General features: G+C 38.2%; 1 pseudogene; it reads left to right on the plus strand.

Moving 5' to 3' along the window:
* The first annotated feature begins 9,115 nt into the window (after window positions 1-9,115).
* Window positions 9,116-18,321, plus strand: part of LOC114293183 (cytochrome P450 716A75-like) — a 33,948-nt pseudogene continuing 24,742 nt past the window's right edge.

An 18,321-nucleotide genomic window follows, 5' to 3' on the forward strand; every position in this document is an offset into this window, starting at 1 on the left:
TTAGGATGCGTTTTACTTGGCACTCCCCGACCTGGAGGGATACTACCAAGGCATCATTATGCGGATGTTGGACCAATTCTAGGTCGGCTTCGGTAAAGGCTATTATTGGCCCTTGGCATTCTTCTGGCCGATGTCTCTTGTCCCCAACTTGGTGGATATGCTGTAAATGTCTAACCCTCTGGGTTTCTCCTCTGACCTCGTTTTCGTTGACCCTTGAGTGGATCACATTGACCACCCTCGGTTCTCCTGCCTGTGGTAGCTGTGCTGGGGGAGGGGGTGCTGCTGGTGCTTGAGGCAACCTTGCCTGTTCTTCCCTGGTTCTGGCCTCATCGACCAGGTCCCTCAGAAGGCCTTGCCTTACTAGGTCCTCCAAGTGTGCTTTTAAGGCTCTGCAACCTTGAGTTGGATGTCCTTCTTCATTGTGGTAGGCGCAACGTCTGCCGACGTTTCTTCCCATGAACTCCCCTGGTGCTCTTTCCGGAGCCCTGAAATATGGTTGATTTCGAATCCGATCCAAGATTTTATGGATTGGGATCCGGAATACCGTGGTTACCGCCTGTTTATTTCTTAATTCTATTTCTTGTCTGGTGGGTCCATTGTTGACTCGGCTTCGCTTTGGCGAGCCGTTTCCTTTTTCTTGCTTCACCTCTTTGTTTCCCGACGTATCTTCCTCGGCCCTGGCGTATTTCTCAATTCTTGCCATGAGTTCTTCCATGCTCTTTGGTAATGTTTTTGCCAAAGACTTCCGTAGTGGGCAGTCATCTTTCAGGCCGTTCTTGAAAGACACGACTGCTACTTCCTGGTTGCATTCAGGTATTCGGTTGAACACCTCGTAGTACCTCTTCGCATAGGCCCTAAGGCCTTCTTCCTTGGTTATTCTTAGAGCCATCAAAGCATCAACCCTCAGGGGTTGCAGCTTGTTGGTCACGAACCTGGCCACAAACATCTCGGCCAAGCCTTCCCATGTCTTTATACTTCCTTTCGGTAACTTGTGGAACCAATCAGACGCAATTTCCCCAAAGGATGAGGGGAATACCTTGCAGAGCAATGGTTTGTTCCCGCTATATAGTGCCATTGAATTTAGGTATAGCCCAACATGAAAGTTTGGATCTGACTTACCATCATAGATTTGGAACCTCGACATACTGAACCTCTTGGGTGGTTCAAATTTGTCCAGTTCTACCGAGAAGGCTGTCTTCGGTTTTACTGGGGAGTTTACCTCGGCCTCTGCATTTTGCTGCCTCCTCTTGAGGTAGTTCCTTAAGTCTTCTTTGCTCCTCCCTGGAGCTCGGCTGTCTTTTGATTTTAGTCTTTTTGGTATACTGCTCTCGGCCTCGAGGTGGGTCCGTTTGGGTCTTTCTTCATGGGTTGTGTCAAAGTGGAGTACTTGCCCCTGAACATGTCGATGTTCTTTGGGGTCTGGATTCTTCATGTGTTGTGTCCTTCGGGACTCTTCTTGCCTTGGCCTTTCTCGTCCGACTTCCCTGGAAGACCGGTGAGAATGCCTTCCGCTCCTGGTATGTTGAGGGACCTCGGGGATTGTTTTTCCTCCACCTTTCTGGGTGTTGGTCGCTGGTATCGGCGTATTTTGCAGCGGGTATGGTGGTTGCATAACATTATTCTGCATCATGAAGTTGACGACCGACTGGAGGTCCGCCAACTTGTTTGCTAATTCTTTTACTTCCTCGTCTCTGCGTAGGCACCTGTCCCTCCATACCTGGAGGTTGTCTTCATTATAGTATTTTCCTTGGTTTGATCTTTTTGTTGTGTCACCTTCTTGGATATCGTCGTTCTCCCTGTGACCCTGGTCACGGGCTTCTGTATTGTGATTGTCTCCTTCGGTGTCAAGGTTAATCGGTCTGCTGCTTCCAGAAGGAGCATCGTCCCCAGCGTTTCCTTGCTGTCCGTTACTGGCCATCTATTCTTCCTTCCTTCCCACAGACGGCGCCAAATTGTGTGGGTAAAAATCTGATCACACTGCCCGTTTAGTGATCAGCAGCAAAGCACCGGTAGAATAGATGGCTCCAACAACCTGTAACAGAAAGGAAAAGCTCCGGCGGTGGTTCTTCCACCCGGGGGCACTCCGACGATCAAGTCAGTACGTTTCTCAAGGATAACCAAGTATTAAACTGAATACTCAAAGTATGAATTACATACCTTAGACCCACGGGGGTGCCTCTCTTTTATAATATACTTAATCCAAGTCCAACTAGAAATATGACTTCTGTGTACCCCAATCTTAGTACTTACTCTGGACTCTTTAGGCGATAGAGATAAACTCCCTAAGAGGTTTATCCTTATCTTAATTAAGTCCCCTCTTTGCTTCAGGACTCTTGTCCCTTATCTTCGGATTCCGACATCTTCGGAGATGACCTCGGCTTATCCGAGATTACCTCGGCTTATCCGAGATTACCTCGGCTTAACTACCAGGGTACGTGGTACCTCGGCTGACACGTCGGCGTCACCATGCCACGTGCTGGTAATCAGAAAATATGTCCCCACAAGACCCATAGGTAGTAAAAAAAACATTAGAATATTAATTTGTAATTATAACAAAGCTATAATGAACTAGCTCAGTACAAATTATTAATGTTATTTGATGGTCTTTTTTTGGATTTGGAAATAGTTATGGTCTTTAAGGTTTATATTATAACACTTGTGTAATATTCTTATCTTTAAAAATTAAATTCACTAATAGTCGACCCATGTGATGCGCAGATTAATTTTTTTTCTTTTTAAATAATATTTTATAAAATAAAATAATTTATATATGTCTATATATAAATTAGTTTTAGAAATATGTTACAATGTATGTATCATAAAAAAATAATATATACCTATGTATATATAGAATTATTTAAAAAAATATATTACAAAGTACGCAATGCAATTTTCGTTCAGGTAAATTACAAATACACCTCCCGAGATTTTCTTAAAATATAGATTAGCCCCTGTGGTTTGAAAAATTACAGATACCTCCTTATTAGAATTTTTTATTTAACAAAATTAACTGAAAAAATAAAATTCATAATTGCTCTCATATACAATAATAAACTTACCTAAATTATTAATTGAAACATATTTTTAACATTATTAAAAACTGTTAATTGACTTAATGATTTATTAATAAAATGAGCAATTTGTTATAAAATTAGAAACCTTAGGGGGTGAAATGTAATTTTCAAAATCACATATGACGATTTATATTTTAATAAAATCTCAACAGGTATATTTATAATTTACCCTTTTCGTTATGTTATACTATGAAAGTGTAGTTTATATATATATATATATATATATATATGATACTTTTGTACTTAATTTCAATATAATAAAATAAATATGTATTTTAATATTAAAAATAATGATTAAATTGGAGCAAAAAGTCATTTAAAATTAAAGAATAATTCTAATTATTTATTTTGATAATTTAAACCTTATCGTTCTATAAAAGTGTTATTTAAACAAATAGATATAATAATTTTATTTCAATTATTTACTGTATTTTAATAATCTTAACCCTATCGTACTATAAAAGTGTAACTGAAATAAATATATAATGATTTTATATGATATTAATTTATAACATAGCAAAATAAACACTCAATTTGACATTATCAATAATAGTTAAATTGAAAAGAAAAATAGTCACATACGATTAAAAGTGATTTTAATTATTTATTTATTTTATTCAATTGGAAATAAAAAGAAAAAACAAGCAGGAATGGAAGTTATAAGAAACATTATTTTAAAAAATTAAATATAAGTATGTTGTGGTTAGATTAAGAAAAAAAAAGATAAATTAATTACGTTGAGTATTAATATTTCTTTAATATCTATTTTAAAACTATTTATAGATATGTATATAAAGTTTAAATTAAATATAAATTTTTCTTAATAAACAATTTCATGTTAAATAAGAAACTCAATATAAATTAATAATAAAATATAAATAAGATAGAAAAAAAAAATTTAATTTTAATATAAAAATTAAATACTTAGAATAAAAGTGAAAAAAGAAGAAGAAAATTAATTCGTAAAGTATTTTTTAGTACATATAATTATTTTAAATTTTATTTATGGATAGTTTAGATTAAGTAGAAATATTTTAAATATCAAATTTTAGAAATAATTAAGTATGAGAGTATGTTACTTGGCGCACATAAAATAAAATAAAAAAACAAAAACAAAAGCAAAAACAAAAACAAAAAGAGAATAGAGATATGCCACATAGGATAAAAAAATTTTTTGAGGTAAACACTACTCTTATATATATATATATATATAATTAAATATAAATTAATATTAAGACATCAATAAAATAGGTAAAAAATAAAAAAATCTTAAAAAAAAAAATCCATACAAAATTGATTATTATAATTGAAATTAAATTTGTATAGAATTTTATATGTTAATAGAAAAGACATGCTGATGTGAATTTAAAAAAAAAAAATAAAGTTCTTAGAATGTGCCACTTAAGCAACTTATTTTTTTTTTAATTTTTTTTTCGATGTAGGATATCGAGATAATTTTTTGCAAATATCATAATAATTAAATTATAATTATATATATAAAAAATAAATATTTCTCAAATAGAATCTATATAAAATTAGTTATGATAATTGAGATTGAGTTTGTGTAGAACTTTATATGTAAATGGAAAAAACATGTTGATGTGAATTTTTTAGAAAAAAATAAGCTTTTAAATTTTGTTACCTAAGCAAGAGAAAAATACTACTTTTAATAATATATATATATGATGGGAGGGACTAGGGGTGGTCGCGGTTTGATTTTGAATGGTTTGCAGATCGGTTTGGACCCGCCCTCATGTATGTGATTTGGAAAAAATTCAACTCATAACCACCCGTAGTGCGGGTTGCAATTTGTGCGGATAGGGTTCGCGGATATGCAGACAGTTGCGGACGATTTGCAAATTGAACTTTTTTCTTTAAAAATTTATTTTGGGCCATTTTCTCCCTATTTTCTAAAATGCTTCAACATTAAGAATTAATGAATTAAAACTTATAAAATTAAAAAACAATAAAATCAATTCATAACACAAACAAATCATTCAAAATTTTAAACTTTTAAATCAAATTATAAACTAACATAAGTACATCTTTTAAAATCTTAAACTAGATCATCAATCTTATTTACTATCTACTACCCAACAATACAATTAAAGTAAAATCATTCAAAATCCAAAGTTTACCCAAAAATAACAGCAATGGTAGAGGGCCCGAATTTTTCAGGCTCAAATGGCTCGAATTGATCAAAACGACGTCGTTTTGGACACAAAACAACACAAAATGACGTTGTTTTGGTCAATTCGAGCCATTTGAGCAGCGAATATTGTGGCCACCAAACATTTTTCCAAAAATAATTATTCATTAACTTCTACATTCATCCAAAATGTAACAATAAAATAACGGCCCAAGTTTAAAAAAAAAAAAAAAATTTCTAAGTGCGGACAGGTTCTTACGAGTGTGGGTTAAACCCGCAACCCGCTTACAATCCGCAATCATGCCATATTCTAAACCGTATCCGCTAGGGGTGAGCAGTGGATATACCGATCCGCCAAAACCGACAGAACCGAACTGATCTGCCGCATTTTGGACGGATGCGTGATGACGAGCGGACGGTTGCGGCTTGATTTTCTCCAATCCGCCAATTTGGTGGATGGATGGCGGATTTGAGGTTCCTTTGGCCGCAACCGAACTGCCAAACCGCGAGTACCCTTAATAATTTATAAGACTTTGTATTTTCAATTTGTTTAAATATTTTGTTTGTGTTTTCAATTAAAAAAGAGTTCAAATATTCTGTTGAAAAAAAAAATTTCAACTTGAATATATTTTTTGAATTGAAAAAAATAAACGTATTATTTATCTATATTTTTTTTTTGTTTTTAAATCTAACTCTAAAAGTAATAAATAGAAAATATGATATATGCTAGTTGGTTTTTGTTTTCAAAAATATATATAAATGTAACAATACAGAGACATACAATCTCTACTACTGCTCTGTTCATGGTTTTGGTGGTTTGAATTGTTTTTATATTTTAGGAACCATAGATTGTAATACTTTATGTGGATGAGGCATGCTGTGATTGTAATGTGTGGATGAGGCATGCAGTGATTGTGATATTCTAAAGTTTCAAATTTTCTTTCTTTGGATGAGGCATGCAGTAATTGTAATACTTTTTTAAATCATTGATTGTAATACTTTTTTTTTTTTTTTTTTTTGAGAAAGTGCACAAGTTGAGCTATGTTGAAAATTTATAAAATTTCAAACCGCCAAACCGATTCGCATCCATCCGCCAAACCGCCAATCCGCTCAATCTACATCCGCCGGATTGGTGGACGGATGCGGATTGATTTTCTCCAATCCGCCAATCTGGCGGACGGATGGCGGATTGGAGGTTTCGTGGCTGCAACCGACCCGCGCCCACCCCTAGTATCCGCTTGCATTATATCTGCCAAACCACCTATTTATATGCAGATTGATTCTGGTTGGGCGGGTTTGATGGTTCGGATAACCTATGCCCAGCCTTAAGTGGGACACTGCATGTCCAAGAGTAGAGGTGTGGCCGGGTCGGTTAGGCTCGGACTCACTCTCAAACCATTAACCGAACCAAGGGCATCGGTTTCAAAAAATAAAACCGTTGCTAACCGCAATAGTATTTGAAATCGACCGAAATAAATCATTTGGTTTAGCGGTTGGTTCGGTCGGTGCTACATGCAAAACTCAATCTACAATCCACCCTCTCTAATCTTGTATTCAAACATGTATGAATGGAGTAGGGGAGACAAGATATGAGAGATTGAACAAAAATAGATTGAAACAAGCACACTGATTTGAGAGTAAGAGGAAAAGACTCACTATATTTGAACACCGTCACTACTGTTTCTGTCTATCTACACCAATATTTTAGTTCCTGTTATGGTCAATATGCACCAGTACCTTCCTTCTTGTCGATTAGCACCAGCGTCGTTGTCATTGTTTAGAGAGGAAGGAATTTGAAAAGGAATATTGAAAGGATTTGAGGTTCTTGGGAGGGAGAGAGAGAAATTTCTGGAGAAATATTGAAGATGGTGTGAGAGCGTTTCTTGGGGAGAGAGATCGGCAGAATTGATGGGGTGTTTCTTGGAAAAAGAAAAAAACTTTGTAGAAGAGAGAGTCCATATTGTGTAATTAAAGAGAGTAAATATTGATGATATAATTCTCTGAATATAGAGCCAGGTGTTAAATGATAATAAATTAATAAGAAGACAAGTGCAATTCATATTAGTGAATATAAAAAAATTGTGTTTTGTTTGTTTAATATAGACTATCAGCCGGATTGGTTTGAATAACATCATACTCTATGCACCCGTTCGCGACTGGAGGGGAATTTTTTTTTCTTTCAATTTCACAACATTTGGAGTTAGAAGTGACTAACGGATATATCGATTCATTTAAACTGATCGAATCAAATCGATCCGTCGCATTTTGGACCGATATGTGATAACGAGCAGATGGTTGCAGATTGATTTTTTTCAATCTGCCTAGTTTTGGACGGATGGCGGATTTGAGGTTTTTTTGGCCACAATTGAACCACCAAACCGTGAGCACCCTAGTAATTTGTATGACTTTATGTTTTCAATTTATTTAAATATTCTGTTTGTGTTTTCAATTAAAAAAAGTTTAAATATTCTATTGAAAAAAAGTTTTCAATTTGAATATATTTTTTGAATTGAAAAAAATAGTATTATTTATTTATATTTTTTGGTTTTTAAATCCAACACTAAAAATAATAAATAAAACATATGATATATGCTGGTTGATTTTTATTTTTAAAAATAAATATAGATGTAATAATACAGAGGCGTACAATCTCTACTACTACTCTGTTAATAGTTTTGGTGACTTGAATTATTTTTATATTTTAAGAATCACAGGTTGTAGTACTTTATGTTATACTTTATATAGATGAGACATGCTGTGATTGTAATATGTGGATGAGGCATACAGTAATTGCAATATTTTTTTAAGTCGTTGACTGTAATATTTTTTTTTTGTTGAGAAAGTATACAAGTTGAATTATATTGAAAATTTATAAAATTTTAAACCGCAAAATCGATTCGTATCCATTTGCCAATCCGTCAATCTGTTCAATCCACATCCGCCGAATTAGCAGACGGATGCGGATTCCAGTTTGGCGAATGGATGACGGATTGGAAGTTATGTGGCCGCAACCGACCCACGCGCCACCCCTACTTGGAGCTTACTGTTTGATTTAGTTTGGATCGGTCGGCTTGACCAAGTTGGACAATTTGATGCACACCCGTATCTAAGAGTATCATTTAAATTGGTAGATTTAGGTCTTGTTTGGGAATAAGTTATTTTAATAATTTTTTAACTTTTTTCAAAAAATATACAGAAAAATAAAGTGATGTGATAAATTATAAATTCTTCTTAATTTTTTAACTAAAACATGTAATTGCCCAACAAGACCTTAGTCAACATCTCTTTTGTCCTCACCGGCATCGTTTTACTCTGATATGGCCCTGCCACGAGGTACACGAGTCACTTGCACAATTGCATTTATGTGCCAGTGCTACATCTCATATCTCTTTTGGGAATGGCTTTCCCTTAAATCCTGTCGGATTGGAGAGTATTATTGGACTCGTAAGAGTCTGTTACGGGTTCTGTTTTGATAATTTGAACTACCAATGTGTAAAACTCGTCGAGTATTATATGTCTATTAAAAATAACGTTGATCGGATATCAATAGCTTTGTGATCAAATCAAGTTTTTGTAGCTCTTTATTTTTTACCGTCCATTCTTTTCCATACAAATCTGATTTGATCACATAGTTATCGATATCTGAGTAACGTGATTTTTTACAGGCATATAATACTCGACGAGTTTTACATATTGAACGGTTCGGATTATTGAAAAGAGACCCGTAATAAACCCTTATAAATCCAATAGTACCCTTCAGTCCGATGAAGGACTGTAGGGAAGCCATTCTCATCTCTTTTAATTGGTGTGTTGATCCAAAAGTTTTGTGTGAGGATCTTCTTGCTGCTATATATATATATATACATTTTTTTTTTCATTTCTCAAAGGCAGTCATGGAGCTCTTGTATATCTCAATCTCTCTCGTTTCCCTGTCTGTAATTATGATTGTGTTTCTCTCACCATCCAAGGCCAAAAACCTGCCGCCAGGCAAAACAGGATGGCTGATCGGGGAGAGCATCGAGTACTTGACTGCCGGTTGGAAGGGACAACTAGATATCGAACTACACATCTTACATCTTCAAGACAAATCTAATGCTACAGCCAACTGTTGTGTTTAGTGGTGCATCGGCACATAAGTTCTTGTTCGACAATGAAAACAAGCTGCTTCAGTCATGGTGGCCTAGCTCCGTTGACAAGATCTTCCCATCTTCTAGCGAAACATCGTCCAAAGAGGAGGCTATCAAGATGAGGAAAATGCTACCCAATTTCTTTAAACCAGAGGCCTTGTAGCAGTACATCGGCATCATGGACACCATTACTCAGCAACACTTTGCTGCCAACTGGGAGAACAAGGTTTGATTCACGTAAGTAGCGTTCGGTAACGTTAACATTTTTAGTTTATGTTTATAAAAATTTTATAAACTGATTTATGTTTATTTTTAAAAAAATATAAACTATAAACGCGTTTAGTTTAAACAAAATGTTTGAAATTTTTTTAAAATATAAATTAAAAAATATGTTTGTTCAGACCTAAAATATTTATATTTATTTTTTTATTATTTATGACAATGGAATCATACACATTATAATTGAAAAAAAATTAAAAAATTAAAAAATTAATTGAAAAAAAAATTATTAATCAAAATTTTAAATTTCTAATTAAAAACTAACGTAAACTCAAAAATGAGTTTACGTTTTTTCCTCAAATTTACAAACTGAGACAACCATTTATAAACCAAAAAAAATTATCAAATAAGTTTTTATGACAGTTTTTAAAATTTTTGTAAATATAAACTAAAAATTGAAAACGAAATGGTTATCAAACAGACGCATTTCATTTACTTTTCAAAACTCAATTCTGTTTTCAAATTATGATTTGAATCAAAACACGTAATCAAACAAAATTTTAAAATACAATTCAAATTTATTTTCAAAACTCCTATTCTTTTTTTTTTTTTTTTAATTTTTTTTTTTACATTATTATTAATCAATCGATCAATCGATCACTTTGCCTCTCTCATCTATCACTACAACAAAACTAACTTTTTACGGCATCACATCAATGGCATACATTAAATGCACGCCGTAGTTTCTCAGTTTTACGACTTGCTTTTTTTGCACGTCGTAAATACTTTTCCAACCAGGGCATGTCTATTGCGTAAGCCGTGAATGGTAATAATGATGATTTTTTTACGGCTTGCAATACACGCCGTAAATAATAAAACTTTCTACAACATGCATATGGCGTGCCGTAAATAATAAAACTTTCTAAATGTGATATATCCTTTCACATTTTTTCACATTCTATACATCAATCAATCAAAAAAAAAAAAAAAAAATCATCCCAAAACTATTTTTAAAACTCGTAACTAAACAAATTTTTTATTTTCAAATCATGATTCAAAAACTCAAAACACAACTCTATGCTCAAATCATAATTCTAAAACTAAATCAAACGGACCCAATTTTTCACATTTTTTTAAAGTTTTATTTTATTTATTTATTTATTCTAATTTTTATATTTTAATCATTTTTTTTTGTTCAAAAAGTAATATATTTTTGAAGATATATGAAAAAAGCTTTTTTTTTATCAACAAAATAAAATTTTATTAAAATATGAAATTACATGTACAAGGAAATGAATTGCACTGAGATTCGGGGAGAGTGAAAATATGACCGTTGGAGAGAACTCTGGTGAACTTGGTCGCACATCGGAAGAGCAAGATCATCTTGATCGTAGTAACAAAAAGGTGAAAGAGATACCAATATCAACAATGCCTTCGCTTGAAAACCATTTACAGACTTGTGATGGAGCAGACGACCACATGAATGGGGAATTATTGGTTCAACCTGTAACAACGGGACCAACTAGTGAGGATAATGGCCAACAAAATAGTCCGATCAAAGATAAGTCCTTCAAACAAGCACTCCTGAGATCCCGATTCAATGAGAATGAAAATGAGAGAAGTTTTGATTGCGAGGCAGAGCATTTGTTGGATGAGGACATGGAGGATGATGGGGATCCAGAGGGAGGGATGGAAATATTTGTGTGGGGATATAATTTATGAGTACCAACACGTGGCTAAGGTGACGCCGACGTGTCAGCCGAGGTGCCACATGTCATGGTCATGATGCCAAGATGATTTCGGCTAAGCCGAGGTTATCTGCGAAGATGTCGAAATCCGAGATAAGCGGATAAGGGACAAGAGTCCTAGAATGAGAGAAGACTTCAGTTTGGGAAAGGATAAGACTCTTAGAGAGTTTATCCCAATTCTACTGGGAGTCCAAGATTAGCAGTAATCCTAAGTCCATTAGAGCTGGGCTCCTATTGGGACTAGGATTGTGTTGGCTATAAAAGAAAGGCACCCTCATGGGTCTAAGGTACGCAATTTATATTTTGAATAGTGAGTTTAACACTATTGATTATCTTTGAGAGATATACTGACTTGATCGTCAGAGTGCCCCCGGCTGGACGAACCATCACCGGAATATTTTCTTTCTGTTGCAGGTTAGCCAGGTGTCATCTATTTTGCCAGTGTTCTCCAGCTGAATACTGAGTTGGGCAGTGTGATCGAAAAATCACTCACACAATTTGGCGCCGTCTGTGGGAACGAAAGGAGAATAGATGGCCAGTAACAGACAGAAGGAAAAGATTGGGGATGACACTCCTACTGAGAGTGGGAGACCTATTGACCTTGATATCACAGGAGACGAATGCAACGCAAAAACTCGTGACCAAAATCATGGAGTGAAAGACGTCGGCCAGACTGGTGACGCACCAAAGAAATCAGATCGAAGTGGATACTACAACGAGGACGACCTCCAAGTATGGAAGGATAGGTGCCTGCGGAGGGACGAAAAGGTAAAAGAGATGGCAAACAAATTGGCAGACCTGCAGTCGGTCGTCAATTTCATGATGCAAAATAATGTCATGCAGCCACTGTTCCCGCTGCAGGACACGCCGATTCCAGCAGCCAATGCCCAGAAGGGAGGGCAGAAAACAATCCCAGTAGCCCCTCAGCACAACGGGAGCGAAAGATACTCTCACCGACCTTTTAGGAAAGACGGACGAAGAGAGTCAAGAAGAGAAGAATCATGGAGGACGCATCGCACAAAGGAGGTAGACCCCAAAGGACATCGGAATGTTCAGGGGCAAGCGCTGTGCTTCGACACAACTCATGGAGAAGGGTAGAAGAGGACTCACCACGAAGCTGAAAGTAGTGCACCAAAAAGACTGAAAGTAGGAGATAGCCGAGCTCCTGGGCAGACAAAGGAGGACTTAAGAGATTACCTCAAGAGGAAGCAACAGAATGCCTACGCCGAGGTAACCTCCCCAGATAAGCCGAGGACACCATTCTCGGTGGAATTGGACAGGTTCAAGGTGCCGAAGAGATTCAGTATGCCGAGGTTTTAAATATACGATGGTAAGTCAGACCCCAACTTCCATGTTGGATTATATTTGAATTCAATGGCATTGTATAGTGGGAATGAGCCGTTGCTCTGCAAAGTGTTCCCCTCATCCTTCAGGGAGATTGCATCAGATTGGTTCCACAAACTACCAAAGGGAAGCGTGAAGACTTGGGAAGGCCTGGCCGAGATGTTTATGGCCAGGTTCGTGACAAACAAGCTGCAGCCATTAAGGGTGGACACATTGATGGCTCTGAAAATCAGCAAGGATGAAGGCCTTAGGGCTTATGCAAAAAGATACTATGAGGTGTTCAACCGAATACCCGAATGCAATCAAGAGGTGGCGGTCGTATCTTTCAAGAACGGCCTGAAAGACAATTGTCCACTACAAAAGTCTTTAGCAAAGACATTGCCAAAAAGTATGAAAGAGCTCATGGCGAGAATTGAGAAGTATGCCAGAGCCGAAGAAGACACGTTGGGGACTAAGGAGATAAAACAAGAGAAGGAAAACGGCTTGCTGAAGCGAGGCCGAGGTAATAATGGATCAAGCAAACAAGAAACAGAACTGAGGGCCACACAGGCAGTAATAACTGTGTTCCGAATCCCGATTCCCAAAGTCCTGGACCGGATTCGGAACCAACCCTATTTCAAAACACCAGCAAAGGCACCAGGAGAGTTTATGGGAAGGAACGTTGGCAGACATTGTGCTTACCACAATGAAGATGGGCACACGACTCAGGGTTGTAGAGCCCTGAAAACACACTTGGAAGAACTAGTGAGGCAAGGGCATCTGAGAGATCTCGTCGATGAAGCCAGTACAAGGGAAGAACAGGCAAGATTGCCTCAGGCGCCAGCAGCCCCGCCTCCCCCCAGCACCACAACCTTAGGCAGGAGGACCTCGGGTAGTCAATGTGATTCACTCGAAGGTCAACGAGAACGAAATTAAGGGGGAGACCCAGAAGGTGAAGCACCTACAACATGTCTACCAAGTCGGGGAGAAAAGACATCGGGTAGAGGAGCGCCAAGGACCAGTAGCGTCCTTTTCATAAGCCGACCTTGAGATGGTACAACGTCCACATAATGATGCCTTGGTAGTATCCTTCCAGGTTGGGGAGTGCTAAGTAAAACGCATCTTGATTGACCAAGGCAGCTCTTGCGACATCATGTACGTTCGATGTTACAAGGAGCTTGGCCTTCACCCAGAGGATATGGAGCAATCCAATAGCCCAATGGTCGGGTTCAATGGAACGCCGACATGGCCACTGGGAACAACCAGCTTGGAGGTGCAGATAGGCACCAGGAAGATAACAACAGAGTTCACCGTAATTGACACACCCTCCCCTTGCAACATCATCTTGGGAAGGCCATGGTTGCATGCAATGGGGGCTGTTCCCTCAACACTACATCAATTATTGCGGTTCCCAACAGAGCATGGGATTGAAGAGGTCAAAGGAGATCAGCTGCAGGCAAAAAATTGCTCCATGGCAGCAATCAAATCCACATACAGCATTCGAGAACCAGAAAATGCAGAGATCGAAAACGAGGACGTGGAGGTCCTAAAAGATGTCAGCAAGGAGCCAGCCGAGAAGAGTAAAGAAGCACTGAAGAAAATCCTAGTCTAGAAAGGGGATGAAGAACGCTTCTTTCTTCTCAGCTCGGTTTTAGCCGAAGAAGAGGAAAAAGAATTGGAAGCTTTTTTTAGAGCAAACATTGAGGTGTTCGCGTGGACGCCTTACGAAATGCCAGGCATTGACCCCGAGGTCACTTGCCATAAGCTGAACGTTGACAGGTCGGCCAAACCTGTAATTCAACGAGTAAGAAGACCGACGTTGGTACACGTCGAAGCAGTGGAAGAAAAAGTAGACAGACTTCTCGAGGCCAGGGCCATCCGAGAGGTAAATTACCTGACATGGCTATCAAACATAGTAGTGGTGAAGAAGAAGAATGGTAAATGGAGGGTCTGTGTAGATTTTACCAGTTTAAATAAAGCCTGTCCCAAAGACAGCTTTTCTCTACCCAATATTGACCAGCTGGTAGACGCCACTTCAGGACATGGAAGGATGAGCTCCCTAGATGCCTACAAGGGGTACCATCAGATAGCCATGTGCCCCCTAGATGAAGAGAAGACTGCGTTTATCACCCCAAAAGGACTGTACTGCTACAGAGTGATCCCCTTTGGGTTGAAAAACGCAGGACTGACTTACCAAAGGTTGGTAACCAAGATGTTCAAACATCTAATTGGCAGAACGGTGGAAGTCTACATCGATGACATGGTCGTGAAGACCAAGGAACCCGAAGGATATCTGGCCGACCTCAAAGAAGTATTTGAAATCCTTAAGACATATCAGCTCCGACTCAATGCCTCGAAGTATGCGTTTGGAGTTGGATCTGGTAAGTTTTTGGGATACCTAGTGATCAGAAGGGGCATTGAGGCCAGCCCAGATCAGATCAAGGCCATCCTAGAACTGAAGAGCCCGACATCGGCAAAACAGGTGCAGATGCTAACTGGAAAGGCCGCTGTAACAACCCTCGTCACTGTTTACCGAATAACCACTAATTACCGTTAAACTGAAACTGATTATGACTGATACGTGAACTGAATAAACTACTGATCTGACTGACTGAAATTGAAACTGAATTGACTAAGTATACCTGTTTTATTGTAATTCTATCTGTTTGGTTATTTGATTATCTGTTCGTGTCTTTGTGTTTAAACTGCTAATTGAAGGTCTTATCGGCGGCCGAATCCGAAATTGATTGATGATTTGTGATCCTTAGAATTAATGTGATTTTATGGTATATTTATCTGAAAACTGATTCGGTATGATTAAATTAGGTTAATTATTGAGAAGTTACATAGTTTGACTTAACTACAACTTTGCCATTTGAGTGGGCCACTACACCAAACCTTGTCTAAGGCTTAGTCTTGCATTACAAACATTTGCTCAGCCATTATTCTTGAGTGTATAGCTGACTAGAGAGGGAGAATAGGGAGTTAGAGTGAATTCATCTTGGATTGCTTGGAATATTGAAGAAATTATGAGAGATTTGCCTTCTTGAGCCTCCATACCTCTAATTCAAGACTTAGGTAAGGAACTTCAACCTCTCCTTGTTGTATTTAAGCTTGTTCATGCGTGGTTCTTGAGCCTCTAGTGACTTAAGTCAAGTTTTGGTATCATGATGTTGAATTGGAACCTAGTTCATGCATGCATGCCATTACTTTGAAGTTGTCCTTCATGAAATTGTACATGCGTGCTCATATTTTTACAATAGACCATGTTTTCACCTTGTCTTTGAAAGAATTGGCTCATTAGAGCATGAAATTGAAGCTTGAAATGATTTAAATTCATGCATGTTTGCATGTTCTTCATATTCATGGAAATTGGTTTGAATTGGATTTATTTGAAACACCCTTGGGCTTTAATTTTACAAATTGAGCTTTGAATCATGTTAAAATATGAGTTTTGATGTGTTTTCTGGAAAATTGGCCCAAGAGGATCGAAATTCATGGTTTAAAACTTGGTTTTGAGCTTGAGGTTCAAATATGGAATTTCCAGAATTTGGACTCACGCTCGAGCGGGGTGACTAGCGCTCGAGCGTGGAAATCGTGCTCCCAGCATTTTGTTCTGTTTTGAAGTCCGCTCGAGCGGAATAATTGACGCTCGAGCGGGACATTGTGTCTTATGCTCGAGTGAGTGTCGAGCGCCCAATCAAGCGTGTTTTTCACCTATCCAGCGCTTTTGACTATTTTGCAGAACGTTCGAGCGGGTAAGACTACGCTCAAGCAGAAGCCTTTGTCTGCATGTCTGCTCGAGCAGAGTAACCTACGCTCGAGCGTGACCCCTGTTTTCTGAAAATTCCGAAAATGCTTTTAAAGTGCATCTTTGCATCCTCATCTCATCCTAGGCATTATTAGGCCTAGTTTAAGGCATCTTACTGAGGACATAGATGTAGAACACACCGAGGCAAATTAGGGATTAAGTTATTATCTTTCCCAACTGTGTAGCTTAGTGTGTGTTCAATCTGTAACTGTGTAGGGTTGGCTTTCCGAGGAGACGCGCTCTAGCTTTACTGTAGCCCAGAACTCTGTGAGTAACAACTGTGTAAAGATATGTTCAAAATGATTATCTTCTGAACAATTGAACTGTACTGCTTTCTGAACTGATTACTGTTAACTGAATGAATGTATGTCCTATATTCTGAACTGTATTGTGGCATCCTTAGCACCTACTGTTTACTGATACTATTACAGAGATCTCTGTCGGTTCCCTTGTTGGAACCACTACTGTTACTGATTGATGGCCATCATTTACTGTTCGGTCTTTTAAGACCTACTGTTTACTGTACTGTTATGCTAATGGATGTACCACATATGACTGTATCGACTGAACGACTGAAATACTAATTTAATGAACTGTTTTCATTACTGTAAGGACATTCATTCTTAACCCCTTTACGCATTGTGTTATTCACTGGGCTTTATCTCACTGCTCATATATATATGTAGGTGTACAGGCACCAGACCACAGCTAGGAGCGTCGGGGTAAACTCCTGTTTTGTCGAGCCAACCTATGTGCCTCAATGCGAGGTTCCGAGCCTGTCAAGCTACGGCTTAGGGGTGTTTTTAATTTCCCCGTCTGTCTCTGTATCTGTTTCGTACGACTGTATAGACTGTACTGTACTGTTTAATAGGGATTAGGTCCCTGAACTGAATGATTGTATATATATACATACTGTTTTGTCTGACTGTATATATTTGATTGAAAAGTCTTTTTGCATACAGATTGTCACAGCTCATTGGACATTGTTTATTTACTGTATTGGCTTCCGCCAGCCCCTGTACTCTGTATTATTGTATTACTGTTAAGCAGGCCCTCGGTGATCTCGGATTACTGGCCCGTTATGGTGCTAAACCCATAGGGGCGGGTTTGGGTCGTGACAGCCGCAGCCCTAAATAGATTCATCAACAGAAGCTTAGACAAGTGCAGACCTTTCTTCAACTTAGTGAAGAAAGCCACAGAATTCCTGTGGACCGAAGAATGCGAGGCCGCCTTGGCCAACCTAAAGAAGTATCTGACTACAGCTCTAGTCCTTTCAAAACCAGAACTTGGAGAGGAGTTGTTTTTATACTTAGCCGTTTCAGAGCATGCGATAAGCGCAGTAGTAGTCCGAGAAGACAAAGGGGAACAAAGGGCTGTTTACTATGTAAGCAAAACCCTGGCCGATGCGGAAACGAGGTATCTACCTTTAGAAAAATTGGCACTGACTTTGGTAATGGCTTCAAAGAAGTTGAACCATTACTTCCAGGCCCATAAAATTGTGGTGCTAACAGAACACCCCTTAGAGTCCTTACTACAACAAGGAGACCTGACAAGAAGAATAGCCAGGGGGCAGTCACCCTAGGCCAATATGACCTGGAATACAGGCCAAGGACAGCAATCAAAGGCCAGGTTTTGGCCGACTTCGTGGCTGAGTTCACGCCAGAATCCATCGAACATCGGGCTCCGTTGAGCCAGGGTGAACGATGTCCCAACAAGCAAGGAGAAGCTCAGCCAAAGGCGAAACAACAAAGAAAAGAGGAAAAACTCAGACCCTGCAGCATTTACATCGGCGACTGCTTTCGACTGTTCGTTGATAGGAGTTCAAACCGACAGGGAGCGGGGGCAGGAGTAGTGCTGATATCTCCAGATG

Source organism: Camellia sinensis, chromosome 13 (assembly GCF_055761805.1).
Source record: "Camellia sinensis isolate YWXY chromosome 13, ASM5576180v1, whole genome shotgun sequence".
Lineage (NCBI taxonomy): Eukaryota > Viridiplantae > Streptophyta > Magnoliopsida > Ericales > Theaceae > Camellia > Camellia sinensis.